The sequence below is a fragment of the Vanacampus margaritifer genome, chromosome 11 (assembly GCF_051991255.1).
Source record: "Vanacampus margaritifer isolate UIUO_Vmar chromosome 11, RoL_Vmar_1.0, whole genome shotgun sequence".
Taxonomy (NCBI): Eukaryota; Metazoa; Chordata; class Actinopteri; order Syngnathiformes; family Syngnathidae; genus Vanacampus; species Vanacampus margaritifer.
In genome coordinates this window covers 23,148,481-23,165,636 of record NC_135442.1, presented here as the reverse complement: position 1 = coordinate 23,165,636, position 17,156 = coordinate 23,148,481, and the positions used below count along the sequence as shown (strand labels likewise).

Here is a 17,156-nt window from a genome sequence, read left to right as displayed (position 1 = left end):
CCCCAGCCCAGGGGAGGGGAAGGAAGGCGGACAGGGGAGGTGGAGGGGACGGGGGAAGGAGACGACAAGAAGGGCAGGAGGCAGCGGCGGGGCCGCAGAGAGAGGGGGAGAGGAGGAGGAAGGGTGACGAGGGAGAAGGGACAGGGAGGACGGGCAGGGAGAGGCGAGGAGGGAGAGGAAGCAAGGGGGAGGAAGGGGGAGGGGAGAAGGAACCACGGGGATGTACTCATTCCTGATTCTATCCATCATGGTCACTCCCAAAGAGAACCTCCGCATCTTCATCTCTGCCACCTCCAGCTCTGCCTCCTGTCTTTTCCTCAGTAGCACTGTTTCTAAACCAAACAACATTGCTGGTCCCACCACAGTTTTATAAACCTTCCCTTTCATTTTAGCTGAAACTCTTCTACACACATCACACCTGACACTTTTCTCCACCCGTTCCAGCCTGTATGCACATGCTTCATCACTTCTTTTCCACACTCTCCATTGCTCTGGACTATTGACCCTAAATACTTAAACTCCTCTACCTTCTTGGTCTCTTCTCCCTGTAACCTCACTCTTCCACTTGGGTCCCTCCCATTCACACACAGATACTCTGTCTTGCTACGACTAACCTTCATTCCCCTCCTTTCCAGGGCAAACCTCCACGCCTCTAGCTTCTCCTCCACCTGTTCCCTGCTCTCACTACAGATCACAATGTTATCTGCAAACATCATAGTCCATGGAGATTCCTGTCTAACCTCATCTGTCATCCTGTCCATTACCATAGCAAACAAGAAGGTGCTCAGAGTTGATCCCTGATGAAGTCCCACCTCCACTTTGAACTCCTCCGTCACACCTACAGCACACTTCTGTACCTTCTGTATGTTCTAGCATACTAAAAAACATAAAAAACATAAATACGTTTTTGGGACACTGGTAATATTGAAAATAGAATGTATTTATACATTTTTGGGGGCAAATGAGTTAATAAACAACTCTTAAATCTTTGACTGCCAAGCATTTTCAGAAAAGAGAACATGTGGGTGCCAGCTGATTTAACTGACTGATCTTTCAAGGTCCACAGAAAATTTTGTGTTTGGACTATGGAAACACAGATACTACCATGAGTAGTAGTGAATGAAAGATTGAACTCTCATCTTTCATCAGAAAAGAAAAGTTTGTTTCTACCTTATTCAGTTTTTCAGTAATCAACAATATAAAATAGGTTAGTTTCACCCAAATGCTCTGTTTTGGACCAAAATACGGAGAAATCAAGCTTTTTGTGAAACGATATTATTTCATGCACTCTAGTCAATTTGACAGCTTTTTTTCCATGAATGATGCCACAAACACCTAAACAGTGCTTTGCTTCTGTAAAACACTACCACCAACAATGAAAAAGTGTTTTTTGATAGCAAAATACGTTTATTTACATTCAACAGTGAAACAATTTGACAAAACAATTTGGCAAACTATTTACAAATGTGTGCAACTGTGGTACAATTACAATTGTGTGGATGTTTACTACACAGTTTTTCTTTTTGTGTGGTATATTGTGTAACACTCTCCTGCGTGCAAGGGGACGCAGCAGGATTTGCACCACAGATTAGTTTCACTACGATTGCCCCTTTGCGTGAAGACCCTACACTTTCTTGCCGGCCTTTTTTTCCGGGGAGTAGCAGGTATATACTGCAGTGTGTGTTTGGCCATGTTGTCATCAAGTCTACTCTCAGGATGATGATACGGTTAGTGTGGTAACGATTTCATGGTGGAAATGAATGAAATTTCAACAAGTTGTGCATCTTGCGTTATAGATGTGTATTTATTTATTTTATTTTTATTAATTTTTTTAAAGCTGGCCCTTTGTTATTTGTGTATATGGATGGTCTGAGGAGATTCTCAATTTGTTCAGAGAGTATACACAAATTCAAGTACGAACATAACATACATAATGAGTCACAGATATGTGCAGCAAATGTACATATGCACAATTTAAGTACAAATTTGTGCATATACACTTTAAGTGAATGAGACCCCTTGTCTTTACATAAGCAAGACTGGTTGACGGGCATCTCAGACACAATTTTTCGGTCTTAAATATTCAACTGTATAATAAATTCTAAATATGTCTGTCTAAAAATGGATAAAGTCAACTGTCAGATTATTAAACAACTATTTATATATTAATTTTTGCAGTGAAAAGGTTCTACTGATCATTAGCGACAATATAATAAATATACAACATTAGCACATTTTTTGTCAGCAGTCAATTTTGCTCTCTTTTGTAGCCAGGGTGTCAGATTGTTTCTTCAAAGGGCCGCATATCCATTAGTGAAGAACCTTTCAGTTTTGCTCAGATGAGGAAGAACGGATGTTTCAGTCCCCTTATCTACAGTATATTCCAATTATACTTGGCAACATTCTCTGAAGTTTGGATACGATGCTGGTGCTTTTCTCAGTATGAGTTTAAATCCTGACCTACTAATGAAAGTCGAGACCCACAAACGCAGTAAGACGCTGAACCCTGATGAGTTGATTGGCACCTTTCCTGCTCCGCTTAAAAACACTATCAGGCATTTAAAAATGAATCATGTACATAAACCCCATCGAGCAACTAAAAGTCTTGAAGCAAACACAACCATATTAGCAAATTGCTAACTAACAACTTCATCAAGGCATACATTACAATTCCATCATATATTTGTTTTGACATTTGGGACTCTATTTTTTTGTGCCAAGCGCAAGTGTGGCACAAAACGTAATCTAACTATACACATGGGTAGAGTTTTCTTTATTTTTGTATTTTCCTAGATTTTAAGCCGGTACAACTGGGCGTTGGGTGTCTGTGCCATTGTGCGCCTTTGTGCGATCGAACAAAACGTTTGACAAAACGTGAATTTTGGGCTTTTGCCAGGGTTGGCAAAATGTTGCAAAATGTTGCTAAGATGTTTTTTACTTGTCACAAGCAGTTTTTCTTGTTTCAAAGAAATTTTGAACATTTTTTACTTTTTGCGAACATCTTTGGAAACCTTTTACGGATCCTGACCGAAACCCCAAATTCGATAAATTTGCAAGCATTCATCTCTCATTGATTTTAACAGATGAATTTAAAACTGGGTTAACTTCAGGGAACTTTTGATTAATGTATTTATTTAAATTGTCAATTTATAAGACATTCTGCCATATGCCAATGCTGCTGGGAATTCCTTGTACCTTTTGTTTTTGTTCAAAATTCAAACAAAAATAACTGAAAGTTTAACATTTCACTTTTTTTTTTAAGTAAATGTCTATTCTCTATATGCTTAAATTAAAAGAAAAAACTACCTTTAACAAATATGCTCAATGGCATTTCAACAAAGAAACTTCAGGGAAAATAATTGAAATAATTGAAAAATTAACATTACAGTTTTGTTAATTTTTTTAGAACGTAACTGTCTATTGTATATTTAAATTACAAGACAAAAATACCTTTAACAAATATGCTCAATGGCATTTCAACAAACAAAGTTTTTATTTTTTACGTTAATATTGTTTGTTTTGCAATTAAATATCGGCTCCAAATATCGGTTATCGGCCTCCTTGACTGGGGCAAGACACTTCACACACATTGCCTCCAGTGCCACTCACACAGGTGTACAGATGGTGTGAATGTTTGGTGGTGGTCAGGGAAGCCGTAGGTGCACACTGGCAGCTAAGCAGTCAGTCTGTGTGTGAGTGCATGAATTATGTATTCATTGAAAAGCGTTTTTGAGTGTCCAGAAAAGTGCTATAAATCTGAGGAACTCCTCAAATAACCCGATTAAACCAACAAAAACACAAATAAAAACAAAAAAACCTCTCTGGGTGGTACAGCACGGCTTGGTTGAAAAAGCTCATGCATATCCATAGAAGTTATGCATTAAAGAAGATGTAGCAGAGATAAGAGATTGGTTCCAAAGCTCAAACTCATTTCTCATAGGTCAAAACTTTGTGTTTGGAAACTAGGTTACGGTGCTTTGAAAACGTATTTGCCCTTTTCTCAAATTCATATATATATATATATATATATATATATATATATATATATATATATATATATATATATATATATATATATATATATATATATATATATATATATATATATAACAAATGTAAATAACAGACAAAGATAAAATGCAGCTTTAAAATGGTGATTTATTTATTAAGGAGGAAAAAAACTACTAGAGCTGTGTAAAATTGAATACCTTTTTTCATGACTATCTGCATTGGCAATTAAGACACTGATCAACATATGAACATACAAAATATGTGGAAAGTACATTTAAATCATTGCATAATTCACCCACTGCATCACTCAAGTTCCAATTTTAGCATTTACGTTCTTCTTTCACCCGTTTTATTTCCACTCTTGTCTCTTTTGTTCTCAGCATGTGTGAGTTTTCTAATTAAGATTTCGGCAGTGAAGAAGTGTCAGGGCAGTTATGAAATGTGGGGAGGTTGTAATGCGGTTTATAGATCTGACATTTGAAATAAATACTAGCTCCTTATAAATATTCATGGCTAAAAACTTTTTTCCTCTGACCTTCCTGAAGAGTTTATGAAAATTACATCATTTCTAAGTGTATATACAGTAATGAATGCCAAATTTTAATAAAGGCAATCTTGCCACGCCATTTTTTAATGACATTTTTGTGTCAATCTGTAATACATGTCTGTTTGAAATGTGCTGAAAAATTGTTGAATTTTTTGGGCAGAATTCGTCATCTGCGTTTGGACTAATCAGCGTCTGAACAGCATTGTAAACAATCCAACATGTTAACATACTTATTCAACATTAAAGGCTATTTTTCTTTTGCCTTGCTGTTAGTCACGGTGCTTGATCGTGTGAAGACAACAAAGCCAGCAGCAGTAGCATTATCCATGCAGACCTCGACCTGGTCTGTCTCCTTTGACTCTTTTTAGAAGCTCAGCCACTGGTCAAAAACAATAGCGGGTAACAGATGGAGAGGAAAGACAGACGGTGACAAGCTGACACAGAAACACTGTAATTGGTACAGTATCACATGCAGATAATATGAACACTTCGCCGTCAAGCACCATTTAGACCGAAAATAAAGCCACACTTACTAGCAGGCTGCCCATCATGGCAATGTTTACCCCATTCAAACCCAAAAACGTATTAATAAGTTTTTCAATACGTCCTTCACTTCCCCAAAACGTTTTTATATGGGGTTTTTTTATGCTTGAGCATACAGAAGGCTTTGATACAGCCTCTGACATGAAGAGGTTGCTTAAAGCAATGGTAGTTATTACAAAAAACGGCCAGCAGGTAGCAGCAGAGTATAAGAGATCATCCAAGTCCATGTTGCAACAAGCTCTTTCTGCCAGTGTTTTCAACAGGTTTGTGAATAATGATGAAACTTAGCTATATTCTAATGCTCTTTCTTTTGGTAGGTTCCATGTTTTTATAGCACTAGAACAGAATATTCTGTTGTTTACAGAAACCATCAAGTGCTATATACCAGTCACATAGTATATTTATGTCATTCAAACTTGCCACTCTTCGTTAATGAGAAATAACAGCCACTCTTCAGGAAGTACCTGAAGAGTGGCTGTTATTTCTCATTAACTTACTGATAGCTCGAATTGTGTTTGAACGTGACCATAAAATATAATAATTGCATGAAACCCAAAAAAGATGATGTCATAAAACTCACCCATGTAATGACGTTCCAATATTTGTGGGAATGCTTTAGCATATGTACACATATTATTAATTCAACTACAATTAATAATGAGTCATTTTCATGTAATTTATCTTTCGACTTACTTTATAAGCATTTCGCAAGCATTCCACATGCATTCAGCTTTTATTAGCATTCAGATTTCAGCATTCCCACACAATTTATGCAGAAATTGTACTTTTTCTAATATAATATGCATTTATATCATATTGATTGAGTTTTATGTTTGAGCTTATGTATTTTACAGTTTATTTTCTCCAGAAATCTGAGTATGTAATTAAGTAAAACAATTTAAATAATGCATACTCGGTATAATATAATGTTTAATTAGTAATTAATTCCATACCTATTCTATTCTATCCTTGGATTGGACTTTTATGATTAAATGACATCAAAGATCTCTTTGAAATACATTTTCAGTAAACCAAATTAGGCTCTTAAAATGTATATGTATAATGTATATATATATATATACACATATATATATATATACAGTATATACACGTGGGCTAACAGCTATATCTACTGCGCTCTTTTACTATAGATAGATGTTTTTGTGCTATCGGTATCACGAGGAACTTAAAGAGACTGGCAAGTGGCATGAGATACCCATACCAAGTCTCTCAAAATCTCCCGTGCAGCTACATTGACAAAGCTTACAGCTCATGCATCATATAAGACCCAATACCATTTGCTTTTTTTTTTGTTTTGGGGGAGAAAACAACTTTTGTTGTACCTATTTTACATTACAAAATCTCCAACAAAAGTATATTAGCAATAAAAATATGATTATTATTTCAACAATGATCTTGTCCCAAAAATGTACTTAGTGTGAAATTTGAGCTTGTTTAATGGAACACAAAGCTGCTACATTTGCAGGAAACCATTCTGCCTACTATACTGTGCTGGCAAATATAAAATGTATTTTAGAAAATACACAGTAAAAATAAGAATAATGATGATGATAATGAGATGGATGAGCTTCCCATGCCACTGAAAACTACCTCTAACAACGGAGACAAGCTTCTTTCTTTTTTTAAAGGAAAAATTCAGTGCTCGTTTACCTGCTAGGGAGCTGGCTAGCTAGCATCAGGGGCAAAAGCCAAACTATGGCAGGGTTTTTACCTTCTGGACCTGGATTCGCCACCTCTGGTTATCTTTGGTAGTTCTAAAAGTTCTAAATGACGCTATGTTGGAGAAACGGTACCTGCACTACTGTCTGCTAAAAAAAAGTGAAAAGAAACCCAGAATTCAGCTTTTTGGACTTTTTGTCATTTTTCCTGTTACATCGAACCGTGACCCTAAAACAAACCGTAACTTCTGTGAACCGCTACCCTACTCCTTAATTAATAAAGGAAATTGCTATTTAAAAATGTATTTTATGCTTACTTGGGTTATCTTTGTCTGATATTTACACTTCTCTTACAATATGTGGGGGAAACTGCGAAGAAAATTAAAACATTTCAAGAAGATGGCAAATACCTTTCACAACACTGTAAATGTCCTGTTGCCATGCAAATTTAAATTTTCAGCACATGACCATTAAAGGCACTGTCCAACGTTTTGACCCCCAAAGCCTGTATTTAGCCATTTTGTGTTTGTTTTGCCAACAGCGGGACGTTCAGAGTGTACAGACAGTTGTTTACTCTCCAGTCAATCGCAGAGCGGGGGGTGGCGGGGGCATGTCACTGTAGGCAGACGGGATGTTGAGTCGAGTGACCTGAGTGAAAAAAATAAAGTATACCACAACAAAACGTGCAGCGGATAATGCACTGTCGAAAATGAGGGTAAATCTTGGTTTGGCATTTACCCGCTTCCGAGCTCTGAAGGAGCGGCTTGGACTGAAGAGCGACGCAGAGTTGGCCTGCTTGCTATTTGACAGGTAAATGGCGAACAGAAAAGAAAATTTTAGCTTGTTGATTTAGCGACATGCTAGGTTAAGTCACATTGACCAGGGTAACTCGGCAATATTTCGAATGAGGGTCGAACTTTTTTTTAATATGCTTATATTTACACCTGGCAATAAGTGAAGCTAAGCTAAAAAGCTGTAGCAACCTTTGGGGGTGGGTAGTTTCCGACGCTCTGGCATCACAGACCGTTTTTTTGGGAAGCTACACGCGCTATTTGGCTGTTGCGTTGTGGTAGTTGAGCCTGCTGTTTTGTTCTTGAAAACTGTTGTGAGCTCCACACTTGTCCTGATTATTTCACCATCGTTACAAGGTGAATGTCGCTTTGAACTATTATCTCTGTCGGTGATCGCTGGTCTCGGATCAGTAATGTGACCATTTGCAAGAGATACCTCGTCACTCTCGCGGCTTGCTTGGCTGAGTGCGGTCAGAGGCAGGGGGCGTGAACATTGAGCTCGTATGGGTTGAACCATGGGAGAGGTTCGTTTTGAATTGTTTGTTTACAAACAGAAACGGTTTGATTACAAACAGAAATGGTCAAAACTCTGGACAGAGCCTTTAAACTCATCTGTCATGGAGTAGGTCTTAAACCTCATTATTATATTATGGCAAAATAAAATCACATTTTCAAAGAAACATGAAAAAGACCAATAAATGTAATACATGAAACTTAGAAAATATGTTTAATGCAAAAACATTGGTTATACAACCACTGCCTTAAATTTACACAACTTGGTGGTCTTGAACACACAAAGACATTTTATAGAATAAAGTTGCAATTGAATATATGCACAGTTTTACTATATGTGTTAATTGCTTGACAAAAATATGCATATGAGGCTGTGTGGGTGTATGTAAATGTGTGCTGGCAGATGAACCTTGGAGAGGATTTATCATGAGCACAGTGTGACCATATGCTTTGCACTTGCATCTTCTTCTGCATAGTTACAGTAATATCTTTATACTTCACCCACGAGCTGCATAAGTATACATAGCAGCATGCATGTCCATGCAAAAGCAAAATACATCAGCAGAGGCTTGATACTTGACTGTGACTCACTATCAACAACCCATGTTTATGTATACAATAAAGTGTAAAGTGAAGTTTTATATGAGTGGTTCTGTGTCACTGGAGTAAATTAATTGTGGTGAACAGATAAGATGCGCCCCAAACAATGGCCACCTTTCCGAGCCAAGATCTCTTTCAGAACCTGCATGCTCATCTGTCAGAGGTGGCAAATCCAGGCAAACTGTGGCAGGGTTTTTACAAACCCAATTCCAAAAAAGTTGGGACACTATACAAATTGTGAATAAAAACTGAATGCAATTTTGTGGAAGTGCCAAATTTCGATATTTTTTTCTGAATAGAACATAGATGAGTTTGAACTGAGAAAATGTATCATTTTAAGGGAAAAATATTTTGATTGTAAATTTCATGGTGCCAACAAATCTAAAAAAAAAGTTGGGACAGGCAGAAATATAAGACTGGAAAAGTCAATTGCACTTGCAAAAACAGCTGGAAGACCAGTTACCACTAATGAGGTCCATTGGCAACTTGATTGGAGTATAAAAAGAGCTTCTCGGAGTGGCAGTGTCTCTCAAAAGCAAAGATGGGTAGAGAATCACCAATTTCTTCAATGATGCACATAAAGATAGTGGAGAAATATCAGAAAGGTGTTTACCAGCGAAAAATTGCATAAAGGTTGACGTAATCATCATCTACAGTGCATAACATCATCCAAAGATTCAGAGAATCTGGAACAATCTCTGTGTGTAAGGGTCAACCCAAGTTGTTATCAGCACTCAGTTTATAAGCCTGCATCTGTGATCGTATAGGGTTGCATGAGTGCGTGTGGCATGGGCAGCTTCCACATCTGGAAAGGCATCGTCAATGCAGAAAGGTATATTTAGATTTGAGAACAACATATGCTCCCATCCAGGCATCATCACTTTCAGAGAAGATCTTGCATTTCTCAACACGATAATGCCAGACCACATGCAGCACCAATTACAACATCATGGCTGCGTAGGAAAAGCATCCGGGTATTGAAATGGCCAGCCTGCAGTCCACTTCTTTCACTTATAGAGCACATTTGGCGCATCATAAGGGAGAAGGTGCAACAAAGAAAGCCCAAGACAGTTGAACAGTTAGAGAGACGCGTGTCAGACAAGAATGGGACAGCATTCCTTATTTCTAAACTTGAGAAACTTGTCTCCTCGATTCCCAGACGTTTGCAGACTGTTGTAAGAAGAAGAGGGGATGCCTCACAGTGGTGAAAATGGCCTTGTCCCAACTTTTTTTTAGATTTGTTGACACCATGGAATTTAAAATCATCATAGTTTTCCCTTAAAATGATACATTTTCTCAGTTTAAACTTTTGACCTGTTCACTATGTTCTATTCTGAATAAAATGTCAAAATTTGGCACTTCTACATAATTGCATTAATTTTATTCACAATTTGTTTAGTGACCCAACTTTTTGGGAATTGGGTTTGTACTTTCTGGACCTGGATTTGCCATCTCTGCGGCATGAAAAGCCTTCCGTTTCTTAAATCAAGTGAAACAAAAGGACTCCAGATCTGCTAACAAGAGCCAGAACTTGTTTTGCTGCACAAAGGGACATGGCTATTAAAGTAGTTGGGCACTCTCCTTTGATGATAGGGTAAATGATATACTTTATGTACAGTATGTGTCTCATTTGATTATCCATAATTGAAACATGCTGAACACGCAAAAATTATGACATTTGGGCATTCTTCGGTGGTCATGTCATGTTTGTGATATTGTGGCTTTTCTGCAGACTTAAAGGGACAGTAACGTGAAAAATAAACTTTTTGGAGCTTTTAACCATGTTAAAATGCTAATTCCTCATCAAAAACATCACCGACGTGGTGTTTTCCTCCATTCTATGAGAAATTCTAGGCCAGGGTTCACCAATTCCGGTCTTCGATCCGGATTCCTGCAGGTTTTACATGTTTCCGCCAACCAAAACACCTGATACTAAAGATCAGGATTGTTATCATGTCGACAAGTCGAATCGGTACGATTACCTAATGAACAATACTGAGCTCTCTCTCTACCTCAAGGACCGGAATTGGTGAACCTTGTTCTAGGTCATTCTTCTCTCCAAGCACCAGCCCCTCCCAACCTGAGAAATTGAGCAGGTATTCAATCTTTGGCGTCATCAGGTGCGCCTCTGCAACGCCTCTACGGACTAAACAAAGCACCATGGAAGCTAGCTAGGGAAATAGCTAACTAGAACCTGGGGCTAAAGACAAACTGTGTCAGGGTTTTTACCCTCTGGACCTGGATTTGCCACCTTTGGTGTTACATATGTAAATATTTAACAATAATACATTTTTACAATACCTTATGTAGCGATTATTTGGGTTGCCGTAATGATGAACGAGAAATTTAGACGTTACTGAGGGGAGTTGTAATTTCCTCAGCAACCTCTGGGGCACCACTTCGACTTTGCTTGTTTGTAGGAGCAAAATAAATGATAAAAATCCTATTATTAAGTATTCATAATCTGAAGTTTAGTATTTTCAAGGATATGCACAGCTAGAAAAGAGTGTTTGCCAAATTCTGGCCACTCATAGTGACAGTCCTCATTTGCATAAAAATCAAGTGTCTTAGTGCACAGTATAGGAACAGAGATAAATTGGTAAATCATCAACTTTGCCTTTAGGCTCAGCTCCTTCATGACAACAGACCGATGCAGAGTTCACGTCACTGATGAGGCTGATCCTATTTGCCTGTCGATCTCCCACGCCATTCCCCCCTCACTGGTATCCATGACCCCAGGCATTTTAACGCCTTTACTTAGGGCAGGATCTTATCTCCTACATCCACATTGACACATAACAAATGTGATAACACAGCTTGTAAATAACAGAAATAGCAGTACAAAAATGTCATTACTTCATTAGCCTTGGGTTTTTATCTGATAAGAAGAACGCAGTAACTGATAATATACATCATATTTTGTCCATTAATTAGCTAGTTTTTTTTTTCTTTTCTTTTTTTTGGGGAGAGCTCAGTATTGATCATTTGACATGTCATCTTCATTGTTCTCCCTTTTTTTTGTGTGTGTGTGTGTGTTTGTGCGTGTGTGTGTGTGCGTGCGTGCGTGTAAAAAAAAAAAAAAAGAATTCCCATACCGTTCACCTAAACCGAACACTTCAAAATCCAGCCAGAGTCATGGGGCCGCCAGGAGACCCGAAGAGGGACCAAAGAAAAGAAAGAAAAGCGAAGCCGAGCACCGACCAGACACCACCCACCGGGCCACTAACCAGAGTCCTTCACCAACCCCAGAGACATCTAAATTCCAACAAATCAGGGAGACCTCAAGGGCCCAAAGGAGAAACTGAGGAAAGGTAGAAAGGACAGACGAAGCAGAGTGAGATCCACAGACACCAGCCTCCACCGAATCAATGACCTGAGGGAGAAACAAATTGTGTCTGAGTTTCGATAGATGCTGGTGTGGTGGATCTGGCATGCATGAAAATCTCCACCAAAGAGGGGAGCCGTCGACCCCCGCCAGGACAGAGCAAGCGCAACACCTCAGGGCCCCCCAGCCCACCGGCCGGAGAGCAAACCCAGGAGCAGGAGCGCCCCCCACCCAAACGCAGCCCGCGCCCCCAACCCAACGCAGCAGGACGGGGCACTGCAGGCCCACCAGGCACCCCACCGGCCCACATTGAAGGTGAATCTGCTCGATCCTGTTGGCAGCAACTGGGTTCCTGACTATAAAAATACAACCATTAGTTACAAACTGTCAAATGCAGAGACATCAATGTAAGTTATCACGATGTGGTGGCTCTTGCTAACAGGCATAATTAAATAACCAGAATTAGGTTAAAATATTCTATATACGTAGACCATATTTCTATGAATTTTTATATTTGTTTTTTATTTGAGGCCGATATTTTTTCCATTAAAATGTGATTTATGAGGAGGTTAGACCATTGGTCGATATTCAGAGTTTGTTTATTTTTCCAGTTAACAAGAATTGTTTTTTTTGCGATAGTAAGGGCTACAAGTGTAGATTGAAATTGTTTATGTGGTAGGTCAGTTGTTGTTAGGTCACCGAGCAAACACAAGTTTGGAGATAAAGGTATCCTATAGTCCAAGATAGCGGAGAGTTTTTCTAAGACTTAAGTCCAGAAATACATAACCGGAGTGCATAACCATAAAGCATGAAAATAAGTGTCTGTAGTGTTTTGTAAACACTGGAGACAAATGTCGGAGTCGGAGAGTCCCATTTTCTTCATCATATATTGAGTAATGTATGTTCTATGGATAATTTTATATTGGATAAGTTGTAAATTTGTGTGTTTTGTCATTTTAAATGCATTTTCACAAACTTGAATCCAAAAGTCAGATTCCGGAGCTATAGACAAGTCTGTCTCCCATTTTAAGATGGGTAAAGACATTTTATCCGTATATGAAAGTAACTTATATATTTTTGAAAGTTTTTTTGTTGTTGTCGGAGAAAGCTTGGTAATATCTTTAGCTAAACCAGGCGGTTGGAGCGTACCCTGAAGTGTTGGAATTTGTTTCTTTATCATATTTTTAACTTGCAGATAATGTAAAAAATTTCCGTTAGTTATTTTGTATTTTTGGAGCAAGGATGTATATGATATAAACATATTATCTGAGAAGAGATGGTGGAGATGTGTAATTCCTTTCTGCTCCCACACACCTAAATAAAACGATTGGTTGTTAATTCGAAAGTCAGGGTTATGCCATAGGGGAGAGAGCCCACAGGGCTCCACTTGGGCTTTTGTAATTTCTAATGCCTTCCACCAAGCAGTCAGGGTGGCGGAAATCATTGGGTTTTTAAAACAATTATGTCGCTTAATTGATGTTGTAATAAAGAGTAAATCTAGAAGTCTGAGGTTATTACAATCCTTCTGTTCTAGTTCCAGCCAACAGTTAGTATCTCTGTTGGGTTGCGCCCATAGAACGATATATTGTAGCTGGTTAGCTATATAGTAGTACATAAAATTTGGTGCCTCTAGACCACCTTTGGATTTACTTTTCTGAAGAGTAGATAGACTAATCTTTGCTTTTTTTTTATTCCAGTAAAATTTTGTAACGGCTGAGTCCAACAACTGGAACCAGTTAGCCATAGGTTTAAATGGAATAATTGAGAAAAAATAGTTTATTTTAGGTAAAACTTTCATTTTAACGGTGGCTATTCGTCCTATTAAAGAAATAGGAAGATTATTCCAGCGTTCCAAGTCACTATGAATGTTATCCAGAAGTGGAGAAAAGTTTAAATGAATTAAATCAGTTAATTTAGGTGAGATTTTTATGCCTAAGTATTTTAAATTGCCTATAGGAAATGAGTAGTGTGGGTCCTGGCTTGCAGGGTTCCATGAATTTTCTGTAATAGGTAGAAGTGTTGATTTTGTCCAGTTAATAGAATAATCTGACAACTGTGAGAATTTAGTTATTAAGTTAAATACTTCCCCTAACGAAATCGCCGGGTTTTCTAAATAAAGTAAAATATCATCGGCATATAGATTAATTTTATGTTCTGTTACCCCAGAGTGAATTCCTTGAATCCTTCTTTCCTGGCGTATGGCTATTGCAAGTGGCTCAATAAATATTGCAAATACTAAAGGGGACAGTGGGCATCCCTGTCTTGTGCCTCTCTGTAAAATAAAGCTCTTAGATATAATCCCACTGTAGCTTTGGGAGAATCATATAATACTGACACCCAGTGGATAAATGATTTCCCAAAGCCAAATTTATTTAAAACAGCAAAGAGGAAGGACCAGTTAACTTTGTCGAAAGCTTTTTCTGCATCCAACGATATAATAACTGCTGGAAAGTGGGACTTTTAATGTCTGTCCCATTGAAAATGAATGGGAAAAATTTATATTTAATGTTAAATTGTGCAAAAACTGTAAGTAATGTGAAATCAGACAATATATTCCCAGGAAGGCGTGAATTTTTAAAACAAGTTGAAATTTGAACGTTGTAGATCGTATGTATTATGTGGCCGTTATTGCACAGCAAAAAAATGTGGAGAATAAAAGGTGGCTGAAAAAACAATAATAAAGGTTAGAAACAACAATAACAGGGAATGCTGTTCAACAACTAACTTAAGAATAACTTCAGGTCACAAACAATGATGTTAACCATTGAGGACTGCTTCTGTTGCACTCCACCCCTTTCCCAAACACATGCAGATAGAGATGCCAACTTTCCTGTTAGAACATCCAGAAATAGCTCACCCTTTGGGCTGTTAGTTCCAGCAGTTCAATGACTGATAGTAGCTGGGGACTTATTTTTTTCCTATTCTTTGAACTTCTAAACGCCAGTATGGTATCGTATGACCTAGATTGCACAAGTTATACTTGAACATCATCAATTTAATTACATGTTTCCTGCTTATATGTTTTTTTCAAATTGTGTTTTTTTTAATCATCCTCTTCAAGAATTTTATTTACAATTTTTGGAATAGTGGCATTTAGATCGATGAACAAGTATCCAGAGCAATGCAATAAAATGGACATTGCCTATAAATAACATGTGCTCCATACCAAAATCAAAACTCATATTGTAAAAAAGCAATATAATCATGAAAATGTTGTGTTGTGCCTTATTGGGGGGTGCTCCATCCCTCCTCCCTTTATTTGCTGGCTGTATACTTTGGCAATGAATTTTAAACTTTATTTTATTACTTTAATGCTATTGCCTGGCTACCTCTCAATCCATCTGAGATGTCTTTGAACTGCCCTAAGAGCACCCTATTTTTACCTCACTTTTGCACAAATGACACTCTTTACTGTTGAACAAAATGCATTTAATCTTCTACGATAGCATTAGTATCCTCAAAAGTTTTCCATTGTTCCTTTCTTCAATACCCTAACTCTTTTTCAACAATATCGGGATAAGGTTTGCTATATATGGAAGTTTCATTGTTGCCTGCCCATTATCTTGCATTAATCATTGGCATTGATGGAAATTCTGGACATCAATTCAATAGAGTGAATATAGAACACAGTGAAAGACAATATGAAAAGATTAATTCAAAAGTCATAGAGCTTATTGATAATTATTCGTCGGTCTCTTATACAATCACTCATGAAAACAGAAATAATAATAATAATAATAAAAAAGATTTATAGTTGCTAGAATTTAGTGGGTGGCGTGGCTTAGTGGTAGAATGGTCGTCTCCCAGTGCTTGTAGTTGCATGAGAAGCAGGGAAAAGTATCATTCATTCCAAAGACTGAAAGTGTGACCAAGTTAATTGTTAGCACACAAGCAATGCTGGCACATGTGTGGAAGGATAAAACACTGACACAGATGCTTTTCAACTGCACTTGAAACAATGCAATTAGTTTCACAGAAAAAAACTAAATACTGAAATGCAGTATATGAAGTGTGAAAGTTACTGAGAAAAAGTAACTACAATGTCTAGATGCACGAGTGGGTCAAGTTTGGAATGTGTAGTGTATGTAAGCAGTAAATGAAGCATGGTAGCTGGAGAGAGCTTTTGTGCTTCGGGGCAGTTTTCTTACCGCCCACTGCCCTGATCTCTCTTTTGATCTTTGACATCAGGTACCCTTTTCCACACAAAGCACCAACTTTTCTTTCAGTAAAAGTTGGGGGAAAACAGAGAAAAAGTAAAAAAAAAAAAAAAAGGAAAAAAACATTGCTGTGGAATTAAGGTGAAGGAGAGAGAGTTGGGTGATACGATATCTACAATATTTTAAAGTGATTAACAGATCATTAAAACTATTGTGTGTGTGCTCTTTATTTGATTGTATTGATTTGAAGCTTTCTGATATATTGTGTGTGTGTGTATATATATATATATATATATATATATATATATATATATATATATATATATATATATATATATATATATATATGCACACATACTACAGTTGATAGATTTAAATGGATATAATTGGGTTCAGTGTGTTCCTAGGAATATAGTGGTGGTCATGTGAACCCTTTGAAATTACTTTAATTCGACTCGAATTAGTCAGAAAATGTGAGCTGCTCTTTGTCTAAGTCGCAACAGGCATAAACCAAAACCACACAAATACTTACATTACAACCTCTGTTTACAAGCTCAAGTATCTGTTCGCGAGAAATCGATGAAATTCCAAAGCATTCACATACTTTTGCCTTGCAACTGAAAATTGGTCACATTGTCCATAGAATTAGTCACAGGGGGATGAATAACAATGGCAATACAGAATTATGCAAAAATAAAAAATAATTTTTTTTACAAGAGAGAACAGGCAGGGGAAGTGCAGGTGGGTGGTGTGAAAGTGACTGGGTATCTGGGTGTTGGTCAAAAAGAAGAGAACAGTGGGAGAGGACAAGAAGAAAGGAAGACTGTGCTGACTTCTTGTGGTGAGCCAGAAGACAGAACATTGAGATGAAGGAGTGGCATCTGCTGAGAGTTAAGACAACGGGTGCTGTACCCTCTGCTTTAGAAATTAATCTATCTATCTATCTATCTATCTATCTATCTATCTATCTATCTATCTATCTATCTATCT

General features: G+C 37.7%; 1 long non-coding RNA gene across 2 annotated transcripts; it reads left to right on the top strand.

Annotated features, from left to right (window-relative positions):
• Window positions 1–7,463: 7,463 nt before the first annotated feature.
• On the top strand, window positions 7,464–12,576 carry LOC144060301 (uncharacterized). 2 transcript variants are annotated; one of them, XR_013295894.1, is made up of 3 exons: window positions 7,464–7,590; window positions 11,769–11,995; window positions 12,094–12,576. It is a non-coding gene; the product is annotated as an uncharacterized LOC144060301 (long non-coding RNA). The 2 variants fall into 2 exon arrangements; XR_013295893.1 differs by having other exon boundaries at window positions 11,769–12,576.
• The last annotated feature ends 4,580 nt before the right edge of the window (window positions 12,577–17,156 follow it).